General features: G+C 46.4%; 1 protein-coding gene across 1 annotated transcript in view; it reads left to right on the plus strand.

Annotated features, from left to right (window-relative positions):
• The window catches only part of PPP1R14C (protein phosphatase 1 regulatory inhibitor subunit 14C), an 86536-nt gene that overhangs the window by 20480 nt on the left and 46840 nt on the right, over nt 1-19216 (plus strand). The window lies entirely within an intron of this gene.

Below are 19216 nucleotides of genomic sequence, written 5' to 3' on the forward strand. Positions count from 1 at the left end.
TCTATTTTTGATTTTAGAACATTTGTTGTTTCTTTCTTTACAAGTTAAATGTTCAGTGTGAGGAGGGTAATTTTTAGAATTTTCTTCTGTTTCGGGGATAGCTTTGTTGTTCTATTATAGTTATTTTAAATTATTTTTGTGTGACAGTCTGGGTAAACAGGCAACAAGCCTAAGAATTAGAGCTTTTATGTTGCTATCAGAATATTTTAAAACAAAACCCTACAAAAGAAAAGAGATTAAACATTTTTAAAAATTTTTTAAAATTTTTATTTATTTAAATTTTTATTTTTTTTGCGGTACGCAGGCCTCTCACTGTTGTGGCCTCTCCCATTGCAGAGCACAGGCTCCGGACGTGCAGGCTCAGCGGCCATGGCTCACGGGCCCAGCCGCTCCGCGGCATGTGGGATCTTCCCGGACCGGGGCACGAACCCGTGTCCCCTGCATCGGCAGGCGGACTCTCAACCACTGCGCCACCAGGGAAGCCCCAAACATTTTTTTTAAAAGCACATTATTTCATCCAGTGAATATAGTGAGCAGTGAAATACCTTTTTTATTTTCAGAATTTAGTGCCAGCCCAAAGAACACATTCAGAGGAATAGAGACGTGCATTTTCAGGAGGTTGGCACTGTGCCTAGAAGAGTTGGTGCTGTTACCTCAGCTTGCACTGTAAGTGGGTCTCATGTTGGTGCCACTCCTGCTACCTGTCCGTTGCGTGACCTGTCGGTTGATGGCTTCTCCGTGGCCGCCATCTTGCTCCGTGTTGCTAGGGCTCTATTCATGTCCCAGGGCCCCGCTCCTTGCCTCTCTCCAGGGATGTGAATGAGGAGGGCTGGGTTGGGCAGATGCCCTAAGCTGGAGCCAGCCGCCAGCATTAGCTGCTGGAAACTGGGGTTGCCCCCGCCAGCACTTCCTTGCCCACTGTTGCCTGTTTCTGGTGGTTTCCGGCGCTCAGAGCCCTTTGTTCACACTGGGAGAGGCAGCCCTGGAGCTGGGCCATGGCCGGTTCTGCCCTCTGGCTCAGGAAAAGGACAGAGACTGGCAAGAGAACAGGGTTTCCTTCCTTCGACTATCACTTACATGCAGGACTTTGATTCACTTTCTTATTTAGTGAATGTTGGCCCTTTATTTTCTCTCTCTCTCTTTTTTTTAGTTTGTCTCAATTGAATGTTTTTATGTGCTGAGTTAAACCTCACCTATCCAGAGGCCACTCATTTGGACACAGAGAAGAACCTAAAAGAAAGCAGAATGGGAAACTTTGGGAGCTGAAGGAGCTGTCCCGGAGTGTCTGTTCTTTCTTTCTTGGAGAGGGCCTGAGGCTTTGGGGAGAGCTTGTTTCCTCCTACTTTAGCCGTGGTTCTAACAAGCTTGATTTCCCGTCTTCTTAGTTCATTCTGATTTAGAAGCAGCAAAGTAGGCTGCTAGATAGAAGTACGGGGAGAACATCTTCAAGACGGCTGACAGCCTGACGGTAGGGGGTTGACAGGGAATCTATAAAAAGCTCAGGAGATTGGAGCCATCTTCACAGAAGACAAAGAGCTCTACGCGTGTCAGTGGCCTGGAGGGTTGCAGTGCAGCGCAGTAGGACGTCTGACCTGAGTTATTAAGAGAATATTCAACTCTGTTGGTAACCTCTGCTTCAGAAGGCAGGCACATTTAGAGCAAATTTCAGAAAAAAAATTGTAAATATTGGTTGTCTGGAATAATTTGCTTACACATATAGAGCCATTATTTTCCTCAGAATACTGAATCGAGAAAACAATTCTTTCTCTCTCTGTCTTCCCATCTCTCCTCCTCCTCTCTCCCCTCTTCCTCTGCTCCCCCCTCTTGCTTTCTTCCTGCCCTTTCTCTCTCCCTTTCCCCTCCCCACTCTCCTCCCCTGTCTCCCTCCTCCCACTTCCCCATCTCCCCTTACTACTTTCTCTGCCCTTCCACTTTCTCTCCTCTCTCCCTATCACCTTCCCCTCCCCAACACAATACAGTTTCCCATTTCCATTGTCTTTGAAGGACACAGAGGTCCAGTGCGTTGATGGTAAATGTATAACAACCAGCTCTCAGAAGAAAACTCCCCTGATTTATAGCATTTGCCCATGTCCTCGGTGTAAACACTCCCTCCATGGTTGATTTCAGGCTACCATTGTGAAGTCACAAACTCAGAGCAGGGAATTCACCTCAAGAGCATAGATAATAGTGAAATTAATAAAATCATTAGAAAGTGATGAGTTTTGAATATTTACTAACTTTGTTTTATATATAATTAATTTACTTGTATGTCTATAAAATTTAATTTTTAATAATGATTGTTTACTAGCTGTCTTGTAAAATTCCTGAAAAGCTACCAGTTGTCTCTGGTGAGCTGGTATAAACCCGCTCCAGCACCCCACTGCACATACCTAACTCCTTAGAGCTGAGGGATACTGTGTAACCTTATTTGACCATAACAACAAACTAAACTCTGTGAAAGAATCCCAGAAGCTCAGATCTAAAAGAGCCCCTAGAGATCATCTATTCCGCCCTCTCTTCCTGACACATTAATTCCATCTACAGTCGGGTAAAAGGATATTCCAGGGCTTCTGCTGCTCGGATTTCCCATGTCCCTGTACAGAACCCATAACTGACATACACATTTGAAAGTTAAGGGACTTTCTTCAGGCTCCAAACCAGGACAGGAGTTTAATCTCTTTCTCCTGTTGCTCTCTAATTTCACTCTTATGGAAACAACCCGATTCCTGATTTCATAATTTAGCATAAGATATATTTTATTTGGAAGGATTAATTTAAAGACCACCAAACCAGGGCTTCCCTGGTGGCGCAGTGGTTGGGAGACCGCCTGCCGATGCGGGGGACGTGGGTTCGTGCCCCGGTCCGGGGGGATCCCGTGTGCCGTGGAGCGGCTGGGCCCGTGGACCATGGCCGCTGGGCCTGCGCGTCCGGAGCTTGTGCTCCGCGACGGGAGGGGCCACAGCGGGGAGAGGCCTGCGTACCGCAAAAAAAAAAAAAAAAAAAAAGACCACCAAACCATGTCATTAAGTAAAATCAATGAATGTTTATTAGCATTTATTATGTGGTAGGTGTTCAGAATCTCTCTTGTATTTTACTGAAGAATTTACTGATTCATCACTCATGTTTTAAAGGATATTCATTATATAGGTTTTATTTAACCTATGTATGTTCATTATATGGTATATTCACGCACAGGTATATATATATGATACATATATTTTGTATACATATATATTCACTCTATGCTACTTTCAACATTCAGAACTGATGGTTCAAGTTGTATAGGTAGGAAATATTTGATTCTCCCAGGCCAGTGAGACTAGTCAACTTTCTAGAAGATCTCTCTAACCCTGGGGTGTTGGTGCTTTTGTGAGATGGTGAAGCTCTTTTGTGAAAGTGCATTTCTGTGTGTGTTTGGCAACGCAGCAGACCACACATGGCCTTCTGTACGAGGCCGCGTGGAGTGGTGGGGAGCACAGTTGCAGAGCAAGGCTTGCTACAGAGCAAGGCCGACCTGAGTTACTGAGAGCCGCTGCTAGGGGTATATTTTCCTTAAGAAGCCTCGGTTTATTATGGGCCTCAAAATAGAAGCTTCTTGGTCTGAAGATAAAGTTCTCTGGAAATGCTATCTGACACGGCTCCTGCTGGGCAAAATTGCTGTAACAGGAAGCAGCGTGCGTGTAGGGGGATGCTCTACGTAACTGGGCTGGGGAGGTAGCTTCCTGACGAGGACCGTGAACATGGTGACTGGAGAGTATAGTCCGGCCATCCCACGTCCCTGAGAGGCCAGATTTGTCCAGATCTGACTGAGGACCTTAAGTTCTTAAACACAGCAGTCTCTCCACTCAGATTTAAGATGGCTTAGTATTCCCCTTCCCCAAACCCTCCTTCTCCCTTGTTTAGGATCCTATCCATCCTCCGAAGTGCAACTCAGATCTCATCTCCGTGATGTTTTTCATTTTAGGCAGAAATCAATCAGCTTACCCAGCACTTCTTAGCACATTTATAAGTCAATTAAAAATAAATGTGATAGCATCGCTCAGCTGGCTCTTCCTATATGCTGCCTGTGGTTTCTTATGTGTATGTGTCTTATCTTCCTAATTCTTCTGTAAGCTCCTAGAGGGTAGGAACTTTGGTTTATGGTGTATTGTGTCCTCCGAAAAGTCCAGCAGATGTTCCCTGTTTAATGGATGTGGGCACGAGGTCACGCTCTCCCATGTCAGGCTTGCGTATCTCCTTGGTCTCCCAGCAACCGTATTGCTGTCTAAGTTGGTCAATCAACTCATTACCTGAACTCCAAACCAGTACTTGCCGTGGCTTCCGTCTTTTTATTGATGATGTGATGACTCACCCAAAAAGACCTGGAGTTTTTTTTTTTTTTTTTTTTGAAATAATTTTGGATTTACAGAAGAATTGCAAAGATAGTATTCAGTTTTCCCATATCCCCATTCACCCAGCTTCCTCTAATGCCAACATCTTATCATCTGGTCCATGTACCAAAACTCAGAAATCAACATCAGTACAATACTGTTAGCTAAACTACAGTCTTTATTCAGATTTCCTTGTTGTTGTTTTCCCAATAATGTCCTTTTTCTCTTCCAGGACCTAATCTAGAATATCCCAGTGCATTTAGTGGTGTTTGTTCTTGACCCCTTCTCTCCTAGCCCAGCCATTCTTGGAGCCACCTGGTCTGGCCCCTTACACCTGCCCGTCTTTCCCATTCCTGGGACAAGTGCCTGGATGCAGCTGCAGCTCCTTATCACTCACATGTGGACCCTGGCCCATTATTATCAGACTCCTGCCCCCAATTCTCCCACCTTCTTGTGAGATGCCCAGAGATGCCAAGTGAACCATCGTAAAATGACTCTTCCCAGGCGGCTCAGATCTCTCCCTGAGTGAAAGCTGGGCTCTCCGCAGCCTCCTTTCTCACCTTCCAGCTTCGTCTTGCACCACATTCCAGCTTTGACCTCGGCCTCTTCTGCAGAGAAGCAGCAGCCTCCCTGACACCACTTAATGTCTCACAATGCCTGACCTTGACTCCTACTGTGTGCCAGGAACTGTGCTAAGCTCCTGAGATGCTTTATCTTAGTCTTCAGGACAGTACCTATGAGGGGGACCGATTAGGAAACTGAGGCACAGAGAAGGTTAAGTAACTAACTGCCCACAGTCCCACAGCTAGTATGTGGTTGAGCAGGGGTTTGGACAGGGGCCGTCTGACTCAGGACCTTAAGTTCTTAAACACACCAGTCCATCGTCTCAAATTTAAGACGGGCCAACATTACCCTTCCTCAAACCCTCTCCCTCTCTCTCAGTTAGGCTCCTATCCATCCTCCAAAGCCCAACTCAGATTCTACCTCCACGATGTTTTTCACTTTAGGCTGAAATCAATCAGCTTACACAGCACTTCTTAGTATTTATAAATCAATTGAAAATAAATGCTAAGGCATCGTGCAGCTGGCACCTCCCATATGCTGCCTGTGGTGTGGTTTCTTATGTGTACGTGTTTTATTTTCTTAATTCATCTGTAAGCTCCTTGAGGGTCGGAACTTTGGTTTATAGTATATTGTGTCCTCCGGAAAGTCCAGCAGATGTTCCCTGTTTGATAAATGTGTTTTAATAAGTAAGTGTGATTTCCTGGGAAGTCATGTGATAATAAATAATGAAGAGTGTGTGTGTTTTGGTCTCATTCTACCTGAAGCATACTGTGAGTGGCCTGAATGTGGCTAATGGTGCTGTTATGGCTTCTAATCCCCGCTGAGCAAATAATAAAACCCGAACAACAGTTAGCCTTCCCCCTATTAACTCTTTATCCTCTTAACAGACCTGTGAGGCGGGTGCTGTCACCTCTTGTTTTGTTTCCTGTCTCAAGGCAATATCTTTTGTTTTAAACTGAACTTTCTCCTTGACTGCAAGTCTTAATGCCAAAGGGATGACAGAAGAGCAGCATCCTGTTTCTGTCTGTGCTGACATTTAAAGTACCAACTAAGTTGAAGCTCAATAACTGTGAGGACTGCCTTAGTGCATCTGAAGGAACTGTTCTCTGATTCACGCTCTGCTTCTTTATATGGGCATTTTGGTGGATTCGTGGGTTAGTGTGCTGGGAACCAGCAGAGCCTTTACGATCATCTTCAACTAGTCCACGTTCAGACAAATCCCTTTCAGGTCATAGAAGCGAGATTTTTCTTTTAAGCTGCTCTTGGGGGTGAGGCCCGTGTCAGGCAGGTCCCTGCCATCGCGCAGATGCATGTTTCAGCAGAGGGCTTGGAGGAGTGACTGAATCAGGAGAATCCTGTTCGCTGTTGGGGGGACCCTGTGGGTGAGGCGGTGGGTTTTATACTGACTGATGAGGCCCCTCAGGGAAGTGGGATGAAAGATCTGCAGGCACAGCTAGTTATTTAAGGCAGGTGCCCCCGGGCAAGTGACCTGGCCTTGCCCTGTGTGTTAGCTGGCCTGTCTCTCTACCTTCTGGTTTCCCGAGTTCATGACTCCATGTCCTGTTTGCTGTCTTCCTTTTACCAGAAATTCTAATATCCATGTTCCCAGCCTGCAAACTGGGCCCTAGTTCCCGACAGGTGACTTGCTGAGTGGTTTTGTTGTAGATGCCCTGGGCCCTGTATTGTCCTCTGTACACAGTTAAGCCCAGTCTCAACAGGCAGCAGAGAGGATGCAGGCCTTTCACCTGCATTGCGGGTTGGCCAAGAGGGAAGGGGCGTCTGCTTCAGGAGAAGCATCCCAACAGTTCCAGAGGAGCAAGGACACACCACTCTGTACCTGTCGCTTCTGTGAAGGGATCTGGGGAGGAGAGATGGAAAATGAAGTGACAGTTTGGGCCCAGGTGTGGGTCTCACTTAATGGGGCTTTCAGGCCAAGTCTATATTGGGAAGGGAACTATCTCGGCAGATAAGAAGTGAAAATCCTTGCCAATGTGACCGAGGACTGGACCCTGTCTGTTGACAATAAAGAAGGGAAACAGGGTCATGTGAGGTGTATCCGAGGGGCTGCGGAGATGCGGTGATTCCCTTCTCCTTTCCATTCTGCACGCCTGTCTTCCTCTCCCATGGATGGAGGCAGAGGACCGATGGGGGAGAGTTACTTTAATTGGGCCGGTTGGTCCTGCATCAGAACCCAGTGGCCAGGGCTGCTCAGAGATCCTCCCAGCGAGTAGACAGGACAGACCTCATCGCCAGGGCCCTGTCTCGGGCGAGGAAGATGGGCTTCTTTGCTGTCTGTGTCCTTCTTCTTTGCACTTAGCCCTGGCCGTGGAACAAGCATTGTTCAGTTGCTTATTGGTTTAATGTTTTACCTCGATCATGAACATGCTTTCTGCACATGGCTGTGGGCTGTGACATCATTTCCCAGCGGGCTTCATATGTGTGTCCTGGCACCCGGGGCCCTTCGCCACCACCCACAGTTCCCCTGAGGAGGCTTCCTAGTCCGTCTGCGTCCTGGGATCAGGGGCTGGCTCCATGCTGGAAAGGCGTGCGGTGGCCTGTCTCGGGCCCACCTGGGAGCAGTAGTGGGAGGTCTGGCGAAGGGTCTGGTCTGTCTGATAACCCAGCCCATGCGGGAGGCTGGAGGAAACCCCAAGTGTGGGCAGAGGAGCATGTTGGGGGCCACGAGGACGGTGGAAGTCCTATGGGGGCTGACAGAGAGGGAGGGGCAAGACCAGCTGGAGGGTCTCAGGAGACTCCGGGCTCTGATTGCAGGGGAAGGGGGTTACCGCAGGTGAAGATTTGTTGTTCTCCTTTTATGCCCGGCCAGCCCTTGAAGTTCAGTTCTTCATGTTAGTAAATTGATGATTGATCTAGAGACCTGCTGGAAAAGTATCTCAACCCAAGAGATGGCTGTGTGAGCTAAGCACAGTCATAGACACATCACCACACGGCTTGGTTTCCACTTTCCTTTTTTGGAATCAGAGTTACACCTGGCTTTCAAAATAGTCATGGTGCTACAAAATACGGCATCAGGAACCCTGAAGAGGATCTCTGTGCTGTTGGTTGTTGTGTTACTACGTCTGATCTGAGATGAAGAGCTGGCAGACTCTGACCTGGCGTGAGGAGATACGGAGGCATGTAGGCACGCTCCCTGAGATGGGGATTTTCAAATCGCACAGCTGACTCATTTCTTCATCCACAGAGAAGGAGGGAAGATGAGATCCGTGCTCCTCTTGGATGCCGCAGACACAGCAAGCTCTCCAGGGAAGGCCAGCCAGCTGTGCTTGTTAGCTTCCTAGACTCTCTGTCACTGTGAGTGCAGAAGTCCCTTTCAAAGCTCTGTTCTACTTCCTAAATTACCCTCCCAGCCCACTTCCTCCTGGACGGCAGGGAGGCCTGTGGTGTCAGCTGTCCTGAGAGTGGATCCAGTGTGGGGAAGCCTGGGGAGGGGCACAGGGAGGGAAGAGACTTCCAGGCCCAGAGGCCTTCATCCTCAGTGAAGGGAACGGCCCCCCAGGGCCGAGGGTCCCAGTAAGTGTCCGGACTTGGGGGCCTGTCTTTTAGGGGGAAACTAATCCAGCAGATTTGCCCTTAATTAGAATCTGAATCCCCAAATACGCATCTCATGTTAAAACTCTATTGTTGGTTCATGAGCTATTAAAATAATGGCCATTATTCAGGATGATGTTATATATGTTCGACGAAACATCCTTCTGATTATTTTGTAATGTGGTTGTGATGAAACTGAAGGATAATAGCATGCAAAGAATGAGTGAGGAAGAGGAAAGTTTGAGCACCAACTGTGCCACATAGTGACTGTGCAACCTTGGGGAAATTACTTAGCCTTTCTGTTCCTCGGTTTCCTCATCTGTAAAATTGGGGGTCACGAAAGGGATGTTGTGAGATTGAATTGAGGTGATCCAGGTGATAAAGCATTTAGCTCGGTGTCTGGTAGATACTAGGCTCTCAGTAAATGTTAGCTATTATAATGTTTGGGGCGGAATAGTGTAGACTGATACAAGGCTCCAGTTGTGTGACTGTGGGCAAGTAACTGAACCTCTTTTCTCTGAGTCTCAGTTTCTTCATTCGTATAATGGGGAGATGAGTTCACCTATATGAAAAGGCTGTCACAAGAGCGACCGTGATAGTGTTTGGGGAAAATGCTTTCACAAAATATAAGTACTTTGGACCATACGTGGTAGTTTTTTAATTCTCCAGCATTGCATAAAGAACTCTACACATGGAGATAAATCTCGAGAGCTCCTCAGTTTGCCTTTGCTTGTTTTCTTTGATGTAAACATTGTCACAGCCATACAAGTGATGCTTTAAGCGTCTGTCTGGAGGACATCCCAGGGGTCACTTCAGTGGGAGTCACAGGAGAAGCCATTTGTGTGAGCTCCTTCAGCACATGGGATGTGGAGATCAGAGTGACACCAGGGTGATTTTGCAGAGATTTAGGACTGTCACCAAACAGTGTGATGGGGGAAGGGGTGGGTGAGTGTGAAAACTACAGGTTTGAACTTGAAGGAAGCCTGGGTGTGGTTTTTACTGCTGAATGCTAATCCTGAACCATATCATCAGGTTTCAGAGGGGCTCTTCTTGCAATAAAAAATGACTCAGTTGGAACTTCCCTGGTGGCGCAGTGGTTAAGAATCCGTCTGCCAATGCAGGGGACACGGGTTGAAGCCCTGGTCCGGGAAGATCCCACATGCCACAGAGCAGCTAAGCCCGTGTGCCATAACTACTGAGCCTGCGCTCTAGATCCTGCGAGCCACAGCTCCTGAGCCCACGTGCCACGACTACTGAAGCCCACGTGCCTAGAGCCCACGCTCCGCAAGAGAAGCCACCGCAATGAGAAGCCCGCGCACAACGAAGAGTAGCCCCCGCTCGCCGCAACTAGAGAAAGCCTGCGCACAGCAACCAAGACCCAACGCTGCCAAAAATTAATTAATTAATTTTTAAAAAAAGAAATGATTTAATGCCAATCTGCATTGTCACTAGAAAAATTAATGTCCATGTTCTTATCGCAGTGCATCTGAAATAAGGACAGACAGTCAGAGTTTAGGTTTATTTGGGTGAGAGCAAGGTAGACAGACTATAGCTTCTCCCTTAGGAACTAATGGTCAGATTTAAATTTAGTAGTAAATGATATGTATCTTTTTTAAGGTGAAATCAACTAAGCCTGTCTTCAGAAGTGCAAGTTTTCTTCGCTCTGCTTCCTTGTCTATTTTTCTGCAAGGGGCTGACTGCTTTCGGTGAGGCTGGCAGTCGAGGAGATAGTCTTGATAAGGATTGCCCAGCCCGGTGGGGAATCACCTCCTCACCTGGAGTTATCATTTGAGGGCACTTTTCAGGGAGGGGAGGCACCGGTGGGCATTTCCCCTTCCTTTCTGCTTTATGATTCAGATTGTCCTTAGAGGAGAAATGTTAACAGTATGGTAGAACCTTTAAAAAATCTTGTCTTGAATATTTAACTGTTAGTTATTCATGTTCTTCTCTGTTATGCCAGCTCTTCACTTTTACTCCTTCCTGTTTCCCCAGGTGTCACACTTCTCAAATTTAAAAAAGGTCTCTTACACATAATGGTTTTCTTGCTTATACCTTAATTAGGGAAAATGTCACATAGGAGCCTAGACTTCTTGTTTCTAAACATAAGATGCTTTGTCCTTTGCCTTAATTGTAGCACACTGGAGAGAGAGGTTGCCCACAGTCTGTGTGAGCCATCTACCTGACAAACATGGCACACTTTGTGGGTATCTTTGTTAAGATTTTTCATTAATGTGATGATTGATTGATTTATTTGTTAAAATTTATTTTTGGCTGCGTTGGGTCTTCGTTGCTGCGCGCGGGCTTTCTCTAGTTGCGGTGAGTGGGGGCTACTCTTCGTTGTGGTGCGCAGGCTTCTCATTGTGGTGACTTCTCTTATTGCAGAGCACGGGGTCTAGGTGAGCAGGCTCAGTAGTTGTGGCTCACGGGCTCAGTAGTTGTGGCGCACGGGCTTAGTTGCTCCGCGGCATGTGGGATCTTCCCGGACCAGGGATCAAACCTGTGTCCCCCATTGGCAGGCAGATTCTTAACCACTGCACCACCAGGGAAGTCCCGATGATTTATTTTTGATTTGGGTCTCTGACTGGTTTTCTTTTTCATTGCTCCTCTAACTTGAGACTTGAAATAAAACTACCTTGTGTGGTAAATGGTTTGTCTCTTTCTTCCTTTTCTTCCATAGCAGCTCCTGGATGAAGTGGGAAATTGGGTGCAGGGGTAGAATAAGAATCCGTTTTTTGGGGCTTCCCTGGTGGCGCAGTGGTTGAGAGTCCGCCTGCCGATGCAGGGGATGCGCGTTTGTGCCCCGGTCCGGGAAGATCCCACATGCCGCGGAGCGGCTGGGCCCGTGAGCCATGGCCGCTGAGCCTACGCGTCCGGAGCCTGTGCTCCTCAACGGGAGAGGCCACGACAGTGAGAGGCCCGTGTACCGCGAAAAAAAAAAAAAAAAAGAATCCGTTTTTTGGAAATGCTGAACTTGATGTGGACTATACAGCTAACTAACTTGGGTGTCAACAATATTAAAGAAAAATAGAACTTAATCTTGTCATTGGATTACATTGAACCATTTTTATCAAATTGGTTAGGGTCAGTACCAGAAGCACTGTTAGTTTAGTATGGCCAAGGGCACGTATTCAACATTCAGACCTGCTGGGTTTGAATCTGGCCTGGTCACTTCCAAGCTGTGTGCCTTGGGGCAAGTTACTTATTAGCCTCTGTTTGCTCAACTGTAAACTGAGGATAATAAAGGTGTATACCTCCTTTATAGGGTCAGTGTGAGGATTAAATGAAATGGTACATGTAAGGTGCGCTGTACCGTCACCAAGGAAGCACGCTATAACTCTAGAAGTTCATAAATCCCCAGTTAAAGTGCAAATATTCTGCTGGCTTGTGGGTTGTCTTTTTCATAATTGCTGTGGTAACTTAGACTTTCCACATTTGAAAGGGAGTGATTTTTTAAGATGAATTATCTTGGACTATTACCAAGCAACTCTAGCTAATGTTAATCATAAATTTCAATTGAGTGTTCTATAGTACAGTTAGCTACAGAATTATAAAAAGGAAAACAAGTTGGTGAAATGGGTTTATAAATTCAACTTTATCTCCACAGAATGGAAATAGAATGAAAAATAAAATGTATTTTGTCTTAGGACTTCAGGGAAGTTCAGCGTTCAGAAAAATCCTTCCCAATGTCATAGTACACGGAGAGTTATTACAAACCTATGGCGAAACATCTGAGTGTTGCTTTCTACCTTTCTAAACTGGGAAGTTTCTTGAGATGAGTGAGTAAAACAGAAAAGTTTCAGTGATTTATGTAAAATCTCACACGGATGCAAACATTAATAAGTCTTTATTTTAAACATCTGAGAAAAGCAGAGGAGACGTGCTATGGTGTAATGCTCTCCTTTTGACCGTTCATATATTTCTCAAGTTTTGAGTAGTCACTTTGGGTGTCAGGTCAGTGATTCATCTGGCTTTTGAAGAAGGATTGGTTGTCAAAACTTGATGAGCAACTAAATCGGGCAGGTTAAATATCATTTTCTTCCTTGTCATAGACGGACTCAGAAGTTAATGTCTGGGCTCTCCATTGACTAATCTGCAGGTGTAGTCATGCGTCTGAGTACAGTAAGTGCTGCACCTGGTGAGCATGTATCCCAGGTAGCATGTGATGCTCTCACAGCAGGGGCTCAGCACTGGGCCTGTCACGTCTTTGAGCTGAGGTGGCACTTGTGTGGAGCACCGAGGGGCTGTCTTACTCACTGACACGTCCTCCTGTTAGCAGGCAAGCTGCCTTCTCTTTGATGAGCACATCCAGCCAGCTCCAGGTACATATGGATGCCTATTTCTCTGTCCCCTTCCCCACTGCTCTCCCCTTATGGCCACGTGCAGTGATTCGCCATTGCTTGCAATTTGGGGGATATTGCTTTTTAGGCATGTTTAGAGCTTCTCTTTGCCGAAGATATAGAGTGACCCCTGGTTTGCCCACGGGGTCCACACTCGCAGTTTGTCTGTTTTCTTCATTGGATAAAAGCCTCCTGGAGTTCAGCTACTGCATGGGCTCATTAACGATTGTATCCTTGAATGTACAGTAAATAGTACCTTGCATGTGGCAGGCGCCCCAAAAGATTTGTGAATGAGTCAGTGAATGAATGATTTTATGTCTTTGAGCAAACCAGAGCTGGCACACGTGGCCTGCCTGAGATACAATGAAGAGGTTTTGGTCTTGACTCATCCACCGGGGGAGGGAATGACTGATTCCCCCTTCTTGCCCTTGATTCCTGGCCGGGCAGCCAGGACCTTCTCTCTGCTAACCATACCATCTGTTGTTGGATCTTGGCTATCACATTCTGTTACAGATCTTTCCCCCTTTTAATTTCATATTATTATTAAGATAGCTAATTTCTAATGTCTGCATTCTCACATCCCTACCTCTCAGCTTAGCTGGGTTGCTTTGGGTGAGTTATTGAACTTCTTTCCTTATCACTTTCCTTATCCATGAAATGACAACCGTGGTTCTGCCCATCTGATGGGCTGGCCGCGAGGAGGAGAGGAGTTAATGGTGTGAAGTGTCAGTACTTAGAAAGTGCCTGGCAGTGGTCAGCTCTGATCACTAACAGTCACTCTCAGTGTCGTGTGCACATGCAGAGCTGTCTCCACTCAGGCCCTGGGCCATCTCTGCTTTACTCTTGCCCCTGCCAGCTACCTCACTGGTTTCCGAACTTTGTTCAACTTGCCCTGGGGACACCCCTCACAGCCACCAGAAAATTTACTGTAGTTTTCCAGTTACAGTCCACTGTATCCCTAGCACTTAGCCCAGGGTCTGCAAGTAATGCATATCAATAAGTAACTGTTGATTGGAGGATGCTGAGGTTCCCTGCCTAGGCCCCTGCCAGGTGTGAGGCTCAGGGCCCCACAGTCTGAAGGCCTCTACTACATAACAGATCTGCAGACTCCTAGTCTGTAATAGGAAACTAATGATGATTTTTTTTTTTTTTTTTCCGGTACGCGGGCCTCTCACTGTTGTGGCCTCGCCCGTTGCGGAGCACAGGCTCCGGACGCGCAGGCTCAGCGGCCATGGCTCATGGGCCCAGCCGCTCCGCGGCACGTGGGATCTTCCCGGACCAAGGCACGAACCCGTGTCCCCCGCATCGGCAGGCGGACTCTCAACCACTGCGCCACCAGGGAAGCCCTGATGATGATCTTTTATTACAACAGTCAGTGACAAATCAGCTCAGCGTTGTCAGTCAAGATAGGTTAGGTTATGTTGCAATCAGGTGTGACCCCCAAATTTCAGTGGTCTGAAACAACAAAATCATCATTCTCACTCATGCCGTGTATCCAGTGTGGGTTGATGCGGGGGGTTGTGTTCCTCATCACCACTCAGGGGCCCAGGCCGACGGGGCTCCCTCTAGACACGTGTTTCCACGATTAGCAAAGCAGCAGATCAAGTGGCGTGTGAGACACCCATGGGCTCTTAAAGCTTCTACCAGGAAGGGCACACAGCACTTCCGCTCCCCGTTTATTGGTCAAAGCAAGTCACTTGCCACACCTAACTTCAGAGGGAGCAGCAAAGCACAGACCCTCCCTGTACCCGGACGGAGCCACCAGAATATTTGCAACCAGAGAGATTTTGCTGAAAAATGGAGTGTTACTGTCACTAAAGGGATTGTTTCCTGCCACGTCTCTGCCCTCATATTAAATCATTATTTTATTTAGTCAAGGAGACAAATTAATCCCAGGAAGCTTAACAAATGGGGTTTTCCTTTTTGAGGGTCTTCCAAAGCCCCCCCGGAACAGTCTTCCCGTCCACGTTGAAGGAAATAACCGCTGTCTGTCTGTCTGAAGACCACATGTCCTGTGTAATCTAGAGCCGGGCCTCAAAGGGGAGTGTTTTACAAGGAAAGCCCCTCAGTTATTTTATCAGGCTGTTGCCAGGGGTTTATACAGCCTTGCATCCTGATGACTGGGTGGGCCTGTCATTGTATGGATAAGTTCCACATCCAGTAAGCATGCTTTGATAATCTCATAAATAACCCTTTGGGGGGGTAACCTCCCTGTGCCCAGCACTGTGCTGGGAGCTGGGGTGCTATGGTCATGCGGTTAATAAACACAGCGATGGTGGCTTGAGAGAAGAAGCAAAGGGAAGTGTTGGGCTGAAGAATGAGGGAGGGTCAGGCAGGCTGGGCCTCTCGCAGGCGCTGACCAGGTGGTGGAGCTGTCAGCAGTCAGCTGGCCTGCAGTGGAAGGCGTGTGTGTGTGTGTGTGTGTGTGTGTGTGGGGGGGGGGGTGCACTGCAGGACAGGCTCGCAGGCCTACATGGCTGCCTCAGGCACAAAATGAAGATGGTAGAGTCAGATCAGGAGACCCTTGTGGGCAAACTGAGGAGTCAGAATTTTGAGTTTAGTCCGTCGCGGTGGAAGCAGGGGAGCAAGGTGTTCAGATTTGATTTTTTTTTAAAGTTATTCTTGATTTAGTCATAATTTTTTGTTTCCCATGCTTTACTTCTTGGTATGATTTATACTTCCACGACTAATGACTCTCTGCAAAATTTCTGTCTTAAACCTAAAGCTATATTTTATGCTGAATAACCACATTTAAACTCATCTTTTCCAGTATTTTTCACTCACACAGAAAATTCAACAAAAAACAGAGGGAGAATATTATTCTCTCACATAGATTCAGTCACTGTGAAGAGAGATCTGTTTATTATCAGGGTTTATTTCTCTTGTTAGGTGATAGCTACCATTTGTTGTTTTGTCAAAATTTAACATTGTGTGTGTGTGCTTAAAGCATTAAGTGTTTCTAATTTCAACAGATTAATCTATATACTTCTGGCTTTGCTGGTTTTATGGTGAGATAATCTATTTACTTGAATCTTTCTTCTTTTGGTAAGAGCTTAATTAGATGGTCAGACAAATGTTTATCCAACACATTCTAAAACTATAAGTTTTGTTTCTCAATGTTTGAAGGCAGATCAGAATTTGGAGAAAACCCAGGTGGTTGCTGTGTGTAGACAGTGCCAAGTTCGAGAGAGAGTTAGGAGGCTGGTGGGGCCCTGTAGCCTGGACCAAGGGGGTGGGGCTGGGGGGAGGGGGTGGGTGCAGGTGCTCCTTGGAGGTGAGTTGACAGGACTTGCCAGTGGATGGGTGTCATGTCTAGCAGGAAGGCGACAGTGGTCATTTGCTCAGGGCAGCTGTCCTGCAAGGCAGGGGCACCAGGGTACTGAGAAGGGAGATCAAAGGATTGGTGGTGAACAGAACAAAGGGAGCTGCCTTTGTAGGAGGTATTTTCAGTTCCCTTTGTTCACTCCCTAAATTCCCCCTCCTTTGAGTTATGTTTTGTGGATCTGACTGAAATCAATCCTTGAGAGGCAGTGCGATCCCTCTCCCCCCAAAGTGCCAGATAAAGAGTGACACATTTAAAATGTTTGCGTCCACGTCTCATCCCTCACCCGCTGTGCTTCTTGACGTATCTCCTTCTGTTGACACAGTGCCAGCTCAGACGGAGGTCAGAATGCAATAGAGCAGACTGCAGTGTTCTTTCATGACTTAATTGACATCCTCGTCCCATTTTTCATGGTCACTGTTATTGGATTTGAGGGAGACTCCGGACTCTTGATTTGATAAGGAAGACACCTGCGTGTCCCTGATTGAATTTGGCAGGTGTTCTGGTCGCCTTGTGGAGGACTGAGGAAATACCCAAGTCTCATCCTCAATATGTCATCAAGCCATCTTTTACCTTGGAGGGATTCTGGTGACGGCCAAGCTATTATAAGCATACCTCTGGGTAGAGTTTGAAAGCCGTAGACATCTTAACACCGACAACTATGGTTTGGAATCTTAATCCTGGCTGGCTCTGTACTGAATCCAACCCCCTTCTTCCTAGTGTTCTGAATCGATGGAGTCACACAGATCTGTTCCGGGCTGTAACCTCCCACTCTCCCCAACACAGACCAGCTCCTGGAAGGTGAAGGTCAAGTAGGTCACTGCCCATCAAGACCTTCCCGGCTCTTAGCCTGGCTTTGATTCTCCATCTCACTTGCAGGTTAAAGGAGGGAAAAGATGTTTTTGGTCAGATCACCTGTGGGTCAAGCTGCCTTACGGAGGACAAATCATGGAACCTCTAGAAGTCTACATGTCCTCACTTGTTATACTAGTACCTACAATTAGGTTGAGATGAGAAGTAATTAAACTCGATTGTAAAAGTTACAGGCACAATGCCTGGCACAGAGGTGTTGATAAATATTAGCTATTATTATTTTGAAAAACAGAGGACTGCCTTACTTACTTTTGCACTATTTGACCAGACCTACGCCTGTGCTTTGTGATAGTTTGTGTTTTACACAGATTTCTTAGAGAAAATAAACACGTAGGCTCTAAGTCACTGATTCATAGCTGATTATGGTTCAGGACTTTGCCTTTTTATTACTAATCAGTGGATATAATAGTCTCTACTCTGGGGCTTTCCTGATTCTCAGAGGCTGTAGATCTGGTGGTTGCTAAGCGGTCTTCTGGACAGAGGCCAGTCGCCCTAAAAAGCTGCGTAATAAAATATTTTGAGCTCGGTAAACAAAGGCATCGCTCAGATATGATAAAGAATTTGAATCAAGACTAATCTTTTCCCTGGCCTGGGTCCACTGTTGACTTCCTCGGATTATAGAAGCTCTCATTGGTGAGCACTTACCATAAGGCCGGCACAGTGTTAAGCAAAAGACGTGCTATTTAATCCTTGAAACAGCCCAGTGAGGTAGGCTGTCTTATTCTTCTTCCCATTTTTATGGACGAGGAAATGGAGCTGCAGAGGGGTTAGGTTGCACAGCCTATAACTGGCAGGGCTGGGACCCAAACCCTGGTCTACTCGGCTCTAGTGTCTATGTTCTGAAATACTGTTACGGCTTGAAGGTGCAGGTGATGTTGGGTTTGAGAATGTTCCTTCGGGAGCAAATATTGAATGGAGTGTCAACAGTGTGCAAGGTGACGTGAGAGGTCCACTAAAAAGGAACCTGCTTTACTTGTGTCCAACCCTGGGTTCTGCCCCAGCACTTCACCAAGGCCATTCTTGTCAGGGAGCTGTCACGTCCATGGTGCTCAGTCCAGTGTCTCATCTCACTTGCAGGATCTGATGCAGCTGATTGGCCCCTCCTCCTTAAAACTTGTTCTTCTACATCTGGCTTCCCAGGCACCACACTCTTCCCATTCCCTTTGCTGGTCCTCCCACATCTTTCTTTTTTCTATTTAAACATCTTTATTGGAGTATAATTGCTTTACAGTGTTGTGTTAGTTTCCGCTTTATAACAAAGTGAATCAGTTATATGCATACGTATATCCCCATATCCCCTCCCTCTTATGTCTCCCTCCCACTCTCCTTATCCCGCCCCTCTAGGTGGTCACAAAGCACCGAGCTGATCTCCCTGTGCCATGAAGCTGCTTCCCACTAGCTATTTTACAGTTAGTAGTGTATATATGTACATTCCATTCTCTCATTTCGTCCCAGCTTACCCTTCCCCCTCCCCATGTCCTCAAGTCCATTCTCTACGTCTGTGTCTTTATTCCTGTCCTGCCCCTAGGTTCATCAGAACCATTTTTTTCTTTAGATTCCATGTATATGTGTTAGCATACGGTATTTGTTTTTCTCTTTCTGACTTACTTCACTCTGTATGACAAACTCTAGGTCCATCCACCTCACTACAAATAACCCAATTTCGTTTCTTTTTATGGCTGAGTAATATTCCATTGTATATATGTGCCACATCTTCTTTATCCATTCATCTGTTGATGGAAACTTAGGTTGCTTCCATGTCCTGGCTATTGTAAATAGTGCTGCAATGAACATTGTGGTACATGACTCTTTTTGAATTATGATTTTCTCAGGGTATATGCCCAGTAGTGGGATTGCTGGGTGGTATGGTAGTTCTATTTTTAGTTTTTTTAAGGAACCTCCATACTGTTCTCCATACTGGATGTACCAATTTACATTCCCACCAGCAGTGCAAGAGGGTTCCCTTTTCTCCACACCCTCTCCAGCATTTATTGTTTGTAGATTTTTTGATGATGGCCATTCTGACCAGTGTGAGGTGATACCTCATTTAGTTTCGATTTGCATTTCTCTAATGATTAGTGATGTTGAGCATCTTTTCATGTGTTTGTTGGCAATCTGTATATCTTCTTTGGAGAAATGTCTATTTAGGTCTTCTGCCCATTTTTGGATTGGGTCGTTTGTTTTTTTGATATTGAGCTGCA

Source organism: Globicephala melas, chromosome 14 (genome assembly GCF_963455315.2).
Source record: "Globicephala melas chromosome 14, mGloMel1.2, whole genome shotgun sequence".
Taxonomy (NCBI): Eukaryota; Metazoa; Chordata; class Mammalia; order Artiodactyla; family Delphinidae; genus Globicephala; species Globicephala melas.